Source organism: Ambystoma mexicanum, chromosome 1p (genome assembly GCF_040938575.1).
Source record: "Ambystoma mexicanum isolate Mex_15411 chromosome 1p, UKY_AmexF1_1, whole genome shotgun sequence".
Taxonomy (NCBI): Eukaryota; Metazoa; Chordata; class Amphibia; order Caudata; family Ambystomatidae; genus Ambystoma; species Ambystoma mexicanum.
Genome location: NC_090921.1, coordinates 1324245754 through 1324263026, shown reverse-complemented (window position 1 = coordinate 1324263026; position 17273 = coordinate 1324245754).

The following is a 17273-nucleotide window of genomic DNA, read 5'->3' as shown; positions in this document are numbered from 1 at the left end:
AAACGGCATTGGTTCATAAAAACGGCATATTTCTTGGGATCCACCGCAAAACGTTCCGGCGGGGCCAAAGGCATGTGTCCAGGTAGATTGATTTGTACCGGGTTATTCGAACCCATTGTTGTAGAAATATCTCCGGAAACAGGTAAAGGAGTGTGCTCTTCCTGGCCCTGCAATAGCCTTTTGGCCAGATCATCAGTTCTTTCCTTGGATAGGATTAGTTCCCTTCTGAGAGCATTAGTCTCCTGGCGGGCTGAGTGCACTTCTGCCCGTAATTCCCCTAAAAGATGGGCCAGCTGATCTGTCTCAGAAGTCTCCATAGCGCCCAGGTGGGAAATTGTGGTAAGGCTTCGCGTTCTGTAACGCTCACCTGGTTCCCACGGAGGCGCGGCGTCGAAAGCGCAGAACTCTGAAGATGGACAGGAAGGGCCCCTCTATTCTGGCTTCCCTGGCTCGTTGGATACCCTCCTGTGCGTGAAAAGGGAGTATTACCAACTGTGGAACAATGCTCAAGCCTCCCACTCCCTTCCAACCCTCCACGATACCTCCTCCACGATTCCCCGTGAAGCCTCACCTTAGGGTTTGGAAGGATGAGCTCTCCATCCTGCTTCTGATGCAGGGGCGCGTTGAAACCCAGTTACTTCACTGGATTGAGGATTGATGGGAGTTCAGGTAAGCTTGACTGTTCAGGTAAGGCGCTGTAAAAGTTCTGTTCAAAAGTTCAAGCTTAATAATAATGTTCGTTGTCTAATTGCAGCAGTTCTGGATGAGCACTCAGGTAATGTCTTTGCATTCGCTCATTCAATGTCTTTGTCTTTTTTCCCCCATAGGGGCCGGGGTCCGGAGATGCCAGGAAGCGGCAGGACCCGAAATGCAGTGGGAATAATCCAACAGGTAAGACTTAAAAGGAAACTGAGCTTTCCTTATTCCTTTTCTCCCTCTCACCTTTGTTCTTGTCTTTTTTCCTCTAGGCGCCGGGGCGTAGCTGAATCCGGAAGATCGCTGCTGAAGATGGAAGCACCTTGCAAAGGTGAGTAAAATGCAGCGCTGCAGCGATCGAAACGAAATGCCTTTAAAATGATGTCTTCCTTTTCAGGGCCGTTGGAGAAATGACTCCGGAATGCAGATTTAGCAGGTAAGGGCTTTTCTTCTCCTATTCTCTTCCTTTCTCCCCTTGCAGGTGTTCCAGGGTGCTGGCAGGCGTGGCTGAAGTCAGGATGCAGGAGCTGACACGGTGAGCGTCCAGCTGCTAGGTGCAGAACAACGCGAAGCATGTGTGGCTGTTCGGGTGGGGTTTAAATAGCCTTGGAAGAAGTTCCTGGTATGTATCCTTCCACCAATCAGGTATGTATCCTTCCCCGTCCACACCCGGGTGGTGAAGTAGTCCTACAGGTGAAGTAGTCCCATTCAGGCCTCAAGAGGACCTGGATGAAGCAGCAAGGTCTGCATCAAGTAAGTGTGCACCCAAGCACTTAAACACATATCCTCTTCTATGAGCCTGGCGCCTAAGGCGCCAGGACTGGGGTCCGCTATGAGCCTGGCGCCTAAGGCGCCAGGACTGAGTCCAAAGGGCCCCGACTTGGGCCCGCTGAGACTTCCCTGGGGAAAATGATGTCTGCCTCTGGGGTTGCTGGGCCCGGCCTGGCTCCTTAGAGGTAGGCATCATGACAGTACCCCCCGTCAAGGCCCCTCCCAAGGTCTTTTCCTCCGGGGGTTTTGGTTTGTGCGGGAATCTTCGATGGAATCTTTGAATTAATCGTGGTGCTTGAACATAGTTACTGGGTTCCCAAGATCTTTCCTGAGGTCCATATCCTTTCCAATCAACAAGATAGAAGAGTTTTGACTTAACTATCTTGGAATCTAAAATGTCTTTCACTTCGAATTCTAATTCTCCATCAATTTGGACAGGGCCTGGGGGCTCAGACAGTCTGGTTCCAGGTTGTACTGGTTTTAGAAGAGATGCGTGAAAAACGGGATGAATCCGCATGTTGTATGGTAAATCGAGTTTAAAGGCCACTGGGTTGATAATAGCTTTGATGGGGTAAGGCCCAATGAATCTGGGATTAAAAGTTCGCTGACCCTTGAGGGGTAGATGTTTAGTTGCTAGCCATACCTGATCTCCTACTTGGTAAGGAGGAGTTTTACTTCGGTGCAAATCAGCGTTTTCTTTATACTTTTTCTTGGCTTGCTGTAAGTGGGTTGTAGCTTCTTTGAAGGCTTGGGTTATTATGGAATGTAGGTGATTTACTGCAGGCATCTCCAGGGTCAGAGATGGATCTAGGTCAGAGGTCCGAGGATGGTGACCATACAGGGTATAAAAAGGAGTCTGTCCGGTTCCAGAATGCACTGAATTGTTGTATGCATATTCTGCAATCCAAAGGATGTCCTTCCAATTCAGCTCGGATTGGTGTAACATGCACCGCAGATATTGCTCGAGAGTCTGATTGTTCTCTCGGTTTGTCCGTCGGTCTGGGGGTGGATGCTGGTGGATAACCGCACGTCTATTTGTGCTAGTTGGCAACATTTCTTCCAAAAGTGGGAGATAAATTGACTTCCACGGTCTGAGACTAATATGGAAGGGAAACCATGTAACCGCACTATATTTTCCATAAATTCCTTGGCCAAGGTGGAAGCTGACGGCAATCCTTTTAAAGGGATAAAATGGGCCATTTTGGAGAATAGATCCACTATTACGAGAATCGTGTTGTAACCACCACAAGGAGGCAGGTCAGTTATAAAGTCCATTGACAATGTGTGCCAAGGTGCTGGTGGAATGTCCAAAGGTTGAAGTAGGCCGGCTGGCCTTTTCTTTTGACTCTTATTTTGGGCACAGATTCCGCAAGACAACACAAATGACTTTATGTCTTTTCTCCAAGAAGGCCACCAGAAGTGGCGTTTGATCTTTTCTTCTGTTTTCGCGATACCGGGGTGTCCTTCCATTAATGATTCATGATGACGGGTAATGACAAGTTCCTGCAATTCTTTACTTGGCAGAAATAACCGCTCTTGGAAGTAGGGTAAATCATCCTTAACGGTGTAGTGAGGACCCTTTTGACTCCATTCCAGTAAGGCAGAAGAGTCAAAAAGCTGTTTTACTTGAGCTTGGATGTCCTCAATGGTTTGCAATGAAGTCAAGCCCAGAATTCTTTGTTCCGGTATGATTGGCACAGGTTCTAAACTCGAATTGGGTTCTTCCATGCCTATCCGGGATAAGGCATCTGCCTTACCATTCTTGCAGCCAGGGCGATAGGTAATTACAAAATCAAATTCCGCAAAGAATAAAGCCCATCGGAGTTGTCGCGAAGATTGAGCTTTGGCCGTCTTTAAATACTGCAAATTTCTGTGGTCCGTAATTACGGTGATGGTGTGTCTTGCACCGAGAAGATAGTGACGCCAAGCCTTGAAAGCTGATTTAATAGCCAGTAGTTCTTTGTCGGTAATTGCGTAATTGAGTTCAGGTGGAGAGAATTTTCTGGACCAAAAGGCTACAGGGTGTAGTTGGTTAGTTTCTGGGTCTCTTTGCGACAGGACAGCTCCCATGGCCGAACTGGATGCATCGGTTTCCACGATGTAAGGGAGATCTGGGCGCGGGTGCTTCAATACAGGTGCAGAGGTGAATTTGGTTTTCAGGTCCTGAAAGGCTTGTTCAGCCTCAAGAGTCCATTCAAAGCGTTTGTTTTTCTTTAGGAGAGCTGTGATGGGTTGAACAGTTCGAGAAAATTCCGGGATGAACCTTCGATAGAAATTGGCAAATCCAAGCATGCTTTGCACTCCCTTCACAGAGCTAGGAGATGGCCATTTGAGAATGGCGTCCACTTTCCGCGAGTCCATTCGGATTCCTTGAGGTGTCAGGATGAATCCGAGAAACTCCACTTCTGTGGTATGAAAAACGCATTTTTCGAGCTTGGCAAATAATTTGTGCTGGCGCAATTTCTCAAGAACTGCCCTAACATGGTTTCTGTGATCAGATTCTGAGGAGGAATACACCAGGATGTCGTCAATATAAACGATGACACAAACATCGATAAGTTCCCGAAGAACATCATTCATGAAGTACTGAAAGGCGGCAGGTGCGTTGCACAAACCGAAGGGCATTACTTGATATTCGAAGAGCCCAAATTTGGTGCGGAATGCAGTCTTCCACTCGTCGCCCTCTTTTATACGTACCAGGTGGTAAGCTCCTCGGAGATCTAGCTTGGTGTACACACGAGCATCTTTTACTTGGTCGATAAGCTCAGGTATCAGGGGCAAAGGGTAACGATTCTTAATCGTTATCTGATTTAGGGCGCGGTAGTCAATACAGGCCCTAAGGTCTCCTTCCTTTTTAGGTACGAAGAACAAAGCGGAAGAGACTGGTGACTTTGATGGGCGAATGAAACCATTGGCCAGGTATTGATCCAAATACTGGCGCAAATGCAGGTTCTCAGGTTCAGTAAGAGCATAAATCCTACTACAAGGTAGTTGTGCATTGGGTACCAAGTCGATTTGGCAATCGTAAGATCGATGGGGAGGTAAGGTGTTAGCCTGCTCTTTCTGAAAAACGTCTTGGAATTCTTGGTATTCAGATGGTAGCTGTACAGGGGTGGAAGTTACAGAGGCTAGACCCATAGCTGGATTCCTTGGGTAGCAGGTTGGTTCACAATCAGGAAAAGTTATCTTCTTTGCTCGCCAGTCTATTCTCGGATTATGTGTTTCTAACCAAGGGATTCCAAGAAGTACTTGAAATTGTGGGGCCTTGATCACATCAAACACGATTGCTTCCCGATGTCCGTCCTGACCCACCAGAGTGATTTCAACTGTGGAATGCGTTACAGGCCCTGAGGCTATTTCGGTTCCATCAACTGTAGTAATTACATCTTGGGCTACTTTCGGGCGGAGAGGAAGCTTAATCCTGCAAGCCAATTCACGGTCTATGTAATTTCCAATAGCTCCACTGTCTATGTATGCTTTCATAGCATGCAACTGCTGAGGCTGTTTTGGGTTCACAAGCACCATTGGCATGACAAAATGCGAGGTCAAAGAGTTTGTTTTCAAGCTCGGCAAGCGGACCCCTACGCTTGTCGGGCTAGGTCGTTTCCCGAACCAGGTGTCAATAACTCGTTATCAGTGGCTCCAACCACCTTCTTGGGTGGTTTAACTGGACAACTTTGAAGAAAGTGACCGGAAGTTCCGCAATACAGACAAAGTTGCATTTGTCGCCTTCTCTCTCGTTCCTTCTGCGTTAATGGTCCTTTAACACTGCCAATTTGCATAGGTTCGGAAACGTAAGTACTCTTGGAGTTAACGTGGGTCTTGATAGGTACTCTGGTTTCATACTTGAGCCGATCTGCTTTTCTATTTTGAAGTCTGTGATCAAGTTGAACCACTAAGTCTATGTAGTCTGCGCAGGCCTGGGGTGGATCTACTATCTGAGCTATAACATCTTTAAGCTCTCCGCGCAGGCCTCGATGAAACAATGTGATCCTTTTATTTTCAGGCCATCCGGTTTCCACAACTAGTCTATTAAAGGTGGCGATATAGGACAAAAGATCCTGATTACCTTGTCGTAAGGATAGCAGTTCGTTGTCAAGGGCCTGTCCCTGCGAGTGTCGAGCGAACAATCTTTCCATGCTGGCCTGGAAGCCCTGGAAATCCCAGAGAATGGGATCATCCTGATTTACCAATGGAATAGACCAATCGGCAGCACAGCCACTGAGGTAAGATAGTACAAAGGCTACTTTGGTCTGGTCGTTGGGGAAGGCCCCGGGCCTGCATAAAAAGTGTAAACGGCATTGGTTCATAAAAACGGCATATTTCTTGGGATCCACCGCAAAACGTTCCGGCGGGGCCAAAGGCATGTGTCCAGGTAGATTGATTTGTACCGGGTTATTCGAACCCATTGTTGTAGAAATATCTCCGGAAACAGGTAAAGGAGTGTGCTCTGCCTGGCCCTGCAATAGCCTTTTGGCCAGATCATCAGTTCTTTCCTTGGATAGGATTAGTTCCCTTCTGAGAGCATTAGTCTCCTGGCGGGCTGAGTGCACTTCTGCCCGTAATTCCCCTAAAAGATGGGCCAGCTGATCTGTCTCAGAAGTCTCCATAGCGCCCAGGTGGGAAATTGTGGTAAGGCTTCGCGTTCTGTAACGCTCACCTGGTTCCCACGGAGGCGCGGCGTCGAAAGCGCAGAACTCTGAAGATGGACAGGAAGGGCCCCTCTATTCTGGCTTCCCTGGCTCGTTGGATACCCTCCTGTGCGTGAAAAGGGAGTATTACCAACTGTGGAACAATGCTCAAGCCTCCCACTCCCTTCCAACCCTCCACGATACCTCCTCCACGATTCCCCGTGAAGCCTCACCTTAGGGTTTGGAAGGATGAGCTCTCCATCCTGCTTCTGATGCAGGGGCGCGTTGAAACCCAGTTACTTCACTGGATTGAGGATTGATGGGAGTTCAGGTAAGCTTGACTGTTCAGGTAAGGCGCTGTAAAAGTTCTGTTCAAAAGTTCAAGCTTAATAATAATGTTCGTTGTCTAATTGCAGCAGTTCTGGATGAGCACTCAGGTAATGTCTTTGCATTCGCTCATTCAATGTCTTTGTCTTTTTTCCCCCATAGGGGCCGGGGTCCGGAGATGCCAGGAAGCGGCAGGACCCGAAATGCAGTGGGAATAATCCAACAGGTAAGACTTAAAAGGAAACTGAGCTTTCCTTATTCCTTTTCTCCCTCTCACCTTTGTTCTTGTCTTTTTTCCTCTAGGCGCCGGGGCGTAGCTGAATCCGGAAGATCGCTGCTGAAGATGGAAGCACCTTGCAAAGGTGAGTAAAATGCAGCGCTGCAGCGATCGAAACGAAATGCCTTTAAAATGATGTCTTCCTTTTCAGGGCCGTTGGAGAAATGACTCCGGAATGCAGATTTAGCAGGTAAGGGCTTTTCTTCTCCTATTCTCTTCCTTTCTCCCCTTGCAGGTGTTCCAGGGTGCTGGCAGGCGTGGCTGAAGTCAGGATGCAGGAGCTGACACGGTGAGCGTCCAGCTGCTAGGTGCAGAACAACGCGAAGCATGTGTGGCTGTTCGGGTGGGGTTTAAATAGCCTTGGAAGAAGTTCCTGGTATGTATCCTTCCACCAATCAGGTATGTATCCTTTCCCGTCCACACCCGGGTGGTGAAGTAGTCCTACAGGTGAAGTAGTCCCATTCAGGCCTCAAGAGGACCTGGATGAAGCAGCAAGGTCTGCATCAGGTAAGTGTGCACCCAAGCACTTAAACACATATCCTCTTCTATGAGCCTGGCGCCTAAGGCGCCAGGACTGGGGTCCGCTATGAGCCTGGCGCCTAAGGCGCCAGGACTGAGTCCAAAGGGCCCCGACTTGGGCCCGCTGAGACTTCCCTGGGGAAAATGATGTCTGCCTCTGGGGTTGCTGGGCCCGGCCTGGCTCCTTAGAGGTAGGCATCATGACAGTACCCCCCGTCAAGGCCCCTCCCAAGGTCTTTTCCTCCGGGGGTTTTGGTTTGTGCGGGAATCTTCGATGGAATCTTTGAATTAATCGTGGTGCGTGAACATAGTTACTGGGTTCCCAAGATCTTTCCTGAGGTCCATATCCTTTCCAATCAACAAGATAGAAGAGTTTTGACTTAACTATCTTGGAATCTAAAATGTCTTTCACTTCGAATTCTAATTCTCCATCAATTTGGACAGGGCCTGGGGGCTCAGACAGTCTGGTTCCAGGTTGTACTGGTTTTAGAAGAGATGCGTGAAAAACGGGATGAATCCGCATGTTGTATGGTAAATCGAGTTTAAAGGCCACTGGGTTGATAATAGCTTTGATGGGGTAAGGCCCAATGAATCTGGGATTAAAAGTTTGCTGACCCTTGAGGGGTAGATGTTTAGTTGCTAGCCATACCTGATCTCCTACTTGGTAAGGAGGAGTTTTACTTCGGTGCAAATCAGCGTTTTCTTTATACTTTTTCTTGGCTTGCTGTAAGTGGGTTGTAGCTTCTTTGAAGGCTTGGGTTATTATGGAATGTAGGTGATTTACTGCAGGCATCTCCAGGGTCAGAGATGGATCTAGGTCAGAGGTCCGAGGATGGTGACCATACAGGGTATAAAAAGGAGTCTGTCCGGTTCCAGAATGCACTGAATTGTTGTATGCATATTCTGCAATCCAAAGGATGTCCTTCCAATTCAGCTCGGATTGGTGTAACATGCACCGCAGATATTGCTCGAGAGTCTGATTGGTTCTCTCGGTTTGTCCGTCGGTCTGGGGGTGGATGCTGGTGGATAACCGCACGTCTATTTGTGCTAGTTGGCAACATTTCTTCCAAAAGTGGGAGATAAATTGACTTCCACGGTCTGAGACTAATATGGAAGGGAAACCATGTAACCGCACTATATTTTCCATAAATTCCTTGGCCAAGGTGGAAGCTGACGGCAATCCTTTTAAAGGGATAAAATGGGCCATTTTGGAGAATAGATCCACTATTACGAGAATCGTGTTGTAACCACCACAAGGAGGCAGGTCAGTTATAAAGTCCATTGACAATGTGTGCCAAGGTGCTGGTGGAATGTCCAAAGGTTTAAGTAGGCCGGCTGGCCTTTTCTTTTGACTCTTATTTTGGGCACAGATTCCGCAAGACAACACAAATGACTTTATGTCTTTTCTCCAAGAAGGCCACCAGAAGTGGCGTTTGATCTTTTCTTCTGTTTTCGCGATACCGGGGTGTCCTTCCATTAATGATTCATGATGACGGGTAATGACAAGTTCCTGCAATTCTTTACTTGGCAGAAATAACCGCTCTTGGAAGTAGGGTAAATCATCCTTAACGGTGTAGTGAGGACCCTTTTGACTCCATTCCAGTAAGGCAGAAGAGTCAAAAAGCTGTTTTACTTGAGCTTGGATGTCCTCAATGGTTTGCAATGAAGTCAAGCCCAGAATTCTTTGTTCCGGTATGATTGGCACAGGTTCTAAACTCGAATTGGGTTCTTCCATGCCTATCCGGGATAAGGCATCTGCCTTACCATTCTTGCAGCCAGGGCGATAGGTAATTACAAAATCAAATTCCGCAAAGAATAAAGCCCATCGGAGTTGTCGCGAAGATTGAGCTTTGGCCGTCTTTAAATACTGCAAATTTCTGTGGTCCGTAATTACGGTGATGGTGTGTCTTGCACCGAGAAGATAGTGACGCCAAGCCTTGAAAGCTGATTTAATAGCCAGTAGTTCTTTGTCGGTAATTGCGTAATTGAGTTCAGGTGGAGAGAATTTTCTGGACCAAAAGGCTACAGGGTGTAGTTGGTTAGTTTCTGGGTCTCTTTGCGACAGGACAGCTCCCATGGCCGAACTGGATGCATCGGTTTCCACGATGTAAGGGAGATCTGGGCGCGGGTGCTTCAATACAGGTGCAGAGGTGAATTTGGTTTTCAGGTCCTGAAAGGCTTGTTCAGCCTCAAGAGTCCATTCAAAGCGTTTGTTTTTCTTTAGGAGAGCTGTGATGGGTTGAACAGTTCGAGAAAATTCCGGGATGAACCTTCGATAGAAATTGGCAAAGCCAAGCATGCTTTGCACTCCCTTCACAGAGCTAGGAGATGGCCATTTGAGAATGGGTCCACTTTCCGCGAGTCCATTCGGATTCCTTGAGGTGTCAGGATGAATCCGAGAAACTCCACTTCTGTGGTATGAAAAACGCATTTTTCGAGCTTGGCAAATAATTTGTGCTGGCGCAATTTCTCAAGAACTGCCCTAACATGGTTTCTGTGATCAGATTCTGAGGAGGAATACACCAGGATGTCGTCAATATAAACGATGACACAAACATCGATAAGTTCCCGAAGAACATCATTCATGAAGTACTGAAAGGCGGCAGGTGCGTTGCACAAACCGAAGGGCATTACTTGATATTCGAAGAGCCCAAATTTGGTGCGGAATGCAGTCTTCCACTCGTCGCCCTCTTTTATACGTACCAGGTGGTAAGCTCCTCGGAGATCTAGCTTGGTGTACACACGAGCATCTTTTACTTGGTCGATAAGCTCAGGTATCAGGGGCAAAGGGTAACGATTCTTAATCGTTATCTGATTTAGGGCGCGGTAGTCAATACAGGCCCTAAGGTCTCCTTCCTTTTTAGGTACGAAGAACAAAGCGGAAGAGACTGGTGACTTTGATGGGCGAATGAAACCATTGGCCAGGTATTGATCCAAATACTGGCGCAAATGCAGGTTCTCAGGTTCAGTAAGAGCATAAATCCTACTACAAGGTAGTTGTGCATTGGGTACCAAGTCGATTTGGCAATCGTAAGATCGATGGGGAGGTAAGGTGTTAGCCTGCTCTTTCTGAAAAACGTCTTGGAATTCTTGGTATTCAGATGGTAGCTGTACAGGGGTGGAAGTTACAGAGGCTAGACCCATAGCTGGATTCCTTGGGTAGCAGGTTGGTTCACAATCAGGAAAAGTTATCTTCTTTGCTCGCCAGTCTATTCTCGGATTATGTGTTTCTAACCAAGGGATTCCAAGAAGTACTTGAAATTGTGGGGCCTTGATCACATCAAACACGATTGCTTCCCGATGTCCGTCCTGACCCACCAGAGTGATTTCAACTGTGGAATGCGTTACAGGCCCTGAGGCTATTTCGGTTCCATCAACTGTAGTAATTACATCTTGGGCTACTTTCGGGCGGAGAGGAAGCTTAATCCTGCAAGCCAATTCACGGTCTATGTAATTTCCAATAGCTCCACTGTCTATGTATGCTTTCATAGCATGCAACTGCTGAGGCTGTTTTGGGTTCACAAGCACCATTGGCATGACAAAATGCGAGGTCAAAGAGTTTGTTTTCAAGCTCGGCAAGCGGACCCCTACGCTTGTCGGGCTAGGTCGTTTCCCGAACCAGGTGTCAATAACTCGTTATCAGTGGCTCCAACCACCTTCTTGGGTGGTTTAACTGGACAACTTTGAAGAAAGTGACCGGAAGTTCCGCAATACAGACAAAGTTGCATTTGTCGCCTTCTCTCTCGTTCCTTCTGCGTTAATGGTCCTTTAACACTGCCAATTTGCATAGGTTCGGAAACGTAAGTACTCTTGGAGTTAACGTGGGTCTTGATAGGTACTCTGGTTTCATACTTGAGCCGATCTGCTTTTCTATTTTGAAGTCTGTGATCAAGTTGAACCACTAAGTCTATGTAGTCTGCGCAGGCCTGGGGTGGATCTACTATCTGAGCTATAACATCTTTAAGCTCTCCGCGCAGGCCTCGATGAAACAATGTGATCCTTTTATTTTCAGGCCATCCGGTTTCCACAACTAGTCTATTAAAGGTGGCGATATAGGACAAAAGATCCTGATTACCTTGTCGTAAGGATAGCAGTTCGTTGTCAAGGGCCTGTCCCTGCGAGTGTCGAGCGAACAATCTTTCCATGCTGGCCTGGAAGCCCTGGAAATCCCAGAGAATGGGATCATCCTGATTTACCAATGGAATAGACCAATCGGCAGCACAGCCACTGAGGTAAGATAGTACAAAGGCTACTTTGGTCTGGTCGTTGGGGAAGGCCCCGGGCCTGCATAAAAAGTGTAAACGGCATTGGTTCATAAAAACGGCATATTTCTTGGGATCCACCGCAAAACGTTCCGGCGGGGCCAAAGGCATGTGTCCAGGTAGATTGATTTGTACCGGGTTATTTGAACCCATTGTTGTAGAAATATCTCCGGAAACAGGTAAAGGAGTGTGCTCTGCCTGGCCCTGCAATAGCCTTTTGGCCAGATCATCAGTTCTTTCCTTGGATAGGATTAGTTCCCTTCTGAGAGCATTAGTCTCCTGGCGGGCTGAGTGCACTTCTGCCCGTAATTCCCCTAAAAGATGGGCCAGCTGATCTGTCTCAGAAGTCTCCATAGCGCCCAGGTGGGAAATTGTGGTAAGGCTTCGCGTTCTGTAACGCTCACCTGGTTCCCACGGAGGCGCGGCGTCGAAAGCGCAGAACTCTGAAGATGGACAGGAAGGGCCCCTCTATTCTGGCTTCCCTGGCTCGTTGGATACCCTCCTGTGCGTGAAAAGGGAGTATTACCAACTGTGGAACAATGCTCAAGCCTCCCACTCCCTTCCAACCCTCCACGATACCTCCTCCACGATTCCCCGTGAAGCCTCACCTTAGGGTTTGGAAGGATGAGCTCTCCATCCTGCTTCTGATGCAGGGGCGCGTTGAAACCCAGTTACTTCACTGGATTGAGGATTGATGGGAGTTCAGGTAAGCTTGACTGTTCAGGTAAGGCGCTGTAAAAGTTCTGTTCAAAAGTTCAAGCTTAATAATAATGTTCGTTGTCTAATTGCAGCAGTTCTGGATGAGCACTCAGGTAATGTCTTTGCATTCGCTCATTCAATGTCTTTGTCTTTTTTCCCCCATAGGGGCCGGGGTCCGGAGATGCCAGGAAGCGGCAGGACCCGAAATGCAGTGGGAATAATCCAACAGGTAAGACTTAAAAGGAAACTGAGCTTTCCTTATTCCTTTTCTCCCTCTCACCTTTGTTCTTGTCTTTTTTCCTCTAGGCGCCGGGGCGTAGCTGAATCCGGAAGATCGCTGCTGAAGATGGAAGCACCTTGCAAAGGTGAGTAAAATGCAGCGCTGCAGCGATCGAAACGAAATGCCTTTAAAATGATGTCTTCCTTTTCAGGGCCGTTGGAGAAATGACTCCGGAATGCAGATTTAGCAGGTAAGGGCTTTTCTTCTCCTATTCTCTTCCTTTCTCCCCTTGCAGGTGTTCCAGGGTGCTGGCAGGCGTGGCTGAAGTCAGGATGCAGGAGCTGACACGGTGAGCGTCCAGCTGCTAGGTGCAGAACAACGCGAAGCATGTGTGGCTGTTCGGGTGGGGTTTAAATAGCCTTGGAAGAAGTTCCTGGTATGTATCCTTCCACCAATCAGGTATGTATCCTTCCCCGTCCACACCCGGGTGGTGAAGTAGTCCTACAGGTGAAGTAGTCCCATTCAGGCCTCAAGAGGACCTGGATGAAGCAGCAAGGTCTGCATCAGGTAAGTGTGCACCCAAGCACTTAAACACATATCCTCTTCTATGAGCCTGGCGCCTAAGGCGCCAGGACTGGGGTCCGCTATGAGCCTGGCGCCTAAGGCGCCAGGACTGAGTCCAAAGGGCCCCGACTTGGGCCCGCTGAGACTTCCCTGGGGAAAATGATGTCTGCCTCTGGGGTTGCTGGGCCCGGCCTGGCTCCTTAGAGGTAGGCATCATGACAGTACCCCCCGTCAAGGCCCCTCCCAAGGTCTTTTCCTCCGGGGGTTTTGGTTTGTGCGGGAATCTTCGATGGAATCTTTGAATTAATCGTGGTGCGTGAACATAGTTACTGGGTTCCCAAGATCTTTCCTGAGGTCCATATCCTTTCCAATCAACAAGATAGAAGAGTTTTGACTTAACTATCTTGGAATCTAAAATGTCTTTCACTTCGAATTCTAATTCTCCATCAATTTGGACAGGGCCTGGGGGCTCAGACAGTCTGGTTCCAGGTTGTACTGGTTTTAGAAGAGATGCGTGAAAAACGGGATGAATCCGCATGTTGTATGGTAAATCGAGTTTAAAGGCCACTGGGTTGATAATAGCTTTGATGGGGTAAGGCCCAATGAATCTGGGATTAAAAGTTCGCTGACCCTTGAGGGGTAGATGTTTAGTTGCTAGCCATACCTGATCTCCTACTTGGTAAGGAGGAGTTTTACTTCGGTGCAAATCAGCGTTTTCTTTATACTTTTTCTTGGCTTGCTGTAAGTGGGTTGTAGCTTCTTTGAAGGCTTGGGTTATTATGGAATGTAGGTGATTTACTGCAGGCATCTCCAGGGTCAGAGATGGATCTAGGTCAGAGGTCCGAGGATGGTGACCATACAGGGTATAAAAAGGAGTCTGTCCGGTTCCAGAATGCACTGAATTGTTGTATGCATATTCTGCAATCCAAAGGATGTCCTTCCAATTCAGCTCGGATTGGTGTAACATGCACCGCAGATATTGCTCGAGAGTCTGATTGGTTCTCTCGGTTTGTCCGTCGGTCTGGGGGTGGATGCTGGTGGATAACCGCACGTCTATTTGTGCTAGTTGGCAACATTTCTTCCAAAAGTGGGAGATAAATTGACTTCCACGGTCTGAGACTAATATGGAAGGGAAACCATGTAACCGCACTATATTTTCCATAAATTCCTTGGCCAAGGTGGAAGCTGACGGCAATCCTTTTAAAGGGATAAAATGGGCCATTTTGGAGAATAGATCCACTATTACGAGAATCGTGTTGTAACCACCACAAGGAGGCAGGTCAGTTATAAAGTCCATTGACAATGTGTGCCAAGGTGCTGGTGGAATGTCCAAAGGTTGAAGTAGGCCGGCTGGCCTTTTCTTTTGACTCTTATTTTGGGCACAGATTCCGCAAGACAACACAAATGACTTTATGTCTTTTCTCCAAGAAGGCCACCAGAAGTGGCGTTTGATCTTTTCTTCTGTTTTCGCGATACCGGGGTGTCCTTCCATTAATGATTCATGATGACGGGTAATGACAAGTTCCTGCAATTCTTTACTTGGCAGAAATAACCGCTCTTGGAAGTAGGGTAAATCATCCTTAACGGTGTAGTGAGGACCCTTTTGACTCCATTCCAGTAAGGCAGAAGAGTCAAAAAGCTGTTTTACTTGAGCTTGGATGTCCTCAATGGTTTGCAATGAAGTCAAGCCCAGAATTCTTTGTTCCGGTATGATTGGCACAGGTTCTAAACTCGAATTGGGTTCTTCCATGCCTATCCGGGATAAGGCATCTGCCTTACCATTCTTGCAGCCAGGGCGATAGGTAATTACAAAATCAAATTCCGCAAAGAATAAAGCCCATCGGAGTTGTCGCGAAGATTGAGCTTTGGCCGTCTTTAAATACTGCAAATTTCTGTGGTCCGTAATTACGGTGATGGTGTGTCTTGCACCGAGAAGATAGTGACGCCAAGCCTTGAAAGCTGATTTAATAGCCAGTAGTTCTTTGTCGGTAATTGCGTAATTGAGTTCAGGTGGAGAGAATTTTCTGGACCAAAAGGCTACAGGGTGTAGTTGGTTAGTTTCTGGGTCTCTTTGCGACAGGACAGCTCCCATGGCCGAACTGGATGCATCGGTTTCCACGATGTAAGGGAGATCTGGGCGCGGGTGCTTCAATACAGGTGCAGAGGTGAATTTGGTTTTCAGGTCCTGAAAGGCTTGTTCAGCCTCAAGAGTCCATTCAAAGCGTTTGTTTTTCTTTAGGAGAGCTGTGATGGGTTGAACAGTTCGAGAAAATTCCGGGATGAACCTTCGATAGAAATTGGCAAAGCCAAGCATGCTTTGCACTCCCTTCACAGAGCTAGGAGATGGCCATTTGAGAATGGCGTCCACTTTCCGCGAGTCCATTCGGATTCCTTGAGGTGTCAGGATGAATCCGAGAAACTCCACTTCTGTGGTATGAAAAACGCATTTTTCGAGCTTGGCAAATAATTTGTGCTGGCGCAATTTCTCAAGAACTGCCCTAACATGGTTTCTGTGATCAGATTCTGAGGAGGAATACACCAGGATGTCGTCAATATAAACGATGACACAAACATCGATAAGTTCCCGAAGAACATCATTCATGAAGTACTGAAAGGCGGCAGGTGCGTTGCACAAACCGAAGGGCATTACTTGATATTCGAAGAGCCCAAATTTGGTGCGGAATGCAGTCTTCCACTCGTCGCCCTCTTTTATACGTACCAGGTGGTAAGCTCCTCGGAGATCTAGCTTGGTGTACACACGAGCATCTTTTACTTGGTCGATAAGCTCAGGTATCAGGGGCAAAGGGTAACGATTCTTAATCGTTATCTGATTTAGGGCGCGGTAGTCAATACAGGCCCAAGGTCTCCTTCCTTTTTAGGTACGAAGAACAAAGCGGAAGAGACTGGTGACTTTGATGGGCGAATGAAACCATTGGCCAGGTATTGATCCAAATACTGGCGCAAATGCAGGTTCTCAGGTTCAGTAAGAGCATAAATCCTACTACAAGGTAGTTGTGCATTGGGTACCAAGTCGATTTGGCAATTGTAAGATCGATGGGGAGGTAAGGTGTTAGCCTGCTCTTTCTGAAAAACGTCTTGGAATTCTTGGTATTCAGATGGTAGCTGTACAGGGGTGGAAGTTACAGAGGCTAGACCCATAGCTGGATTCCTTGGGTAGCAGGTTGGTTCACAATCAGGAAAAGTTATCTTCTTTGCTCGCCAGTCTATTCTCGGATTATGTGTTTCTAACCAAGGGATTCCAAGAAGTACTTGAAATTGTGGGGCCTTGATCACATCAAACACGATTGCTTCCCGATGTCCGTCCTGACCCACCAGAGTGATTTCAACTGTGGAATGCGTTACAGGCCCTGAGGCTATTTCGGTTCCATCAACTGTAGTAATTACATCTTGGGCTACTTTCGGGCGGAGAGGAAGCTTAATCCTGCAAGCCAATTCACGGTCTATGTAATTTCCAATAGCTCCACTGTCTATGTATGCTTTCATAGCATGCAACTGCTGAGGCTGTTTTGGGTTCACAAGCACCATTGGCATGACAAAATGCGAGGTCAAAGAGTTTGTTTTCAAGCTCGGCAAGCGGACCCCTACGCTTGTCGGGCTAGGTCGTTTCCCGAACCAGGTGTCAATAACTCGTTATCAGTGGCTCCAACCACCTTCTTGGGTGGTTTAACTGGACAACTTTGAAGAAAGTGACCGGAAGTTCCGCAATACAGACAAAGTTGCATTTGTCGCCTTCTCTCTCGTTCCTTCTGCGTTAATGGTCCTTTAACACTGCCAATTTGCATAGGTTCGGAAACGTAAGTACTCTTGGAGTTAACGTGGGTCTTGATAGGTACTCTGGTTTCATACTTGAGCCGATCTGCTTTTCTATTTTGAAGTCTGTGATCAAGTTGAACCACTAAGTCTATGTAGTCTGCGCAGGCCTGGGGTGGATCTACTATCTGAGCTATAACATCTTTAAGCTCTCCGCGCAGGCCTCGATGAAACAATGTGATCCTTTTATTTTCAGGCCATCCGGTTTCCACAACTAGTCTATTAAAGGTGGCGATATAGGACAAAAGATCCTGATTACCTTGTCGTAAGGATAGCAGTTCGTTGTCAAGGGCCTGTCCCTGCGAGTGTCGAGCGAACAATCTTTCCATGCTGGCCTGGAAGCCCTGGAAATCCCAGAGAATGGGATCATCCTGATTTACCAATGGAATAGACCAATCGGCAGCACAGCCACTGAGGTAAGATAGTACAAAGGCTACTTTGGTCTGGTCGTTGGGGAAGGCCCCGGGCCTGCATAA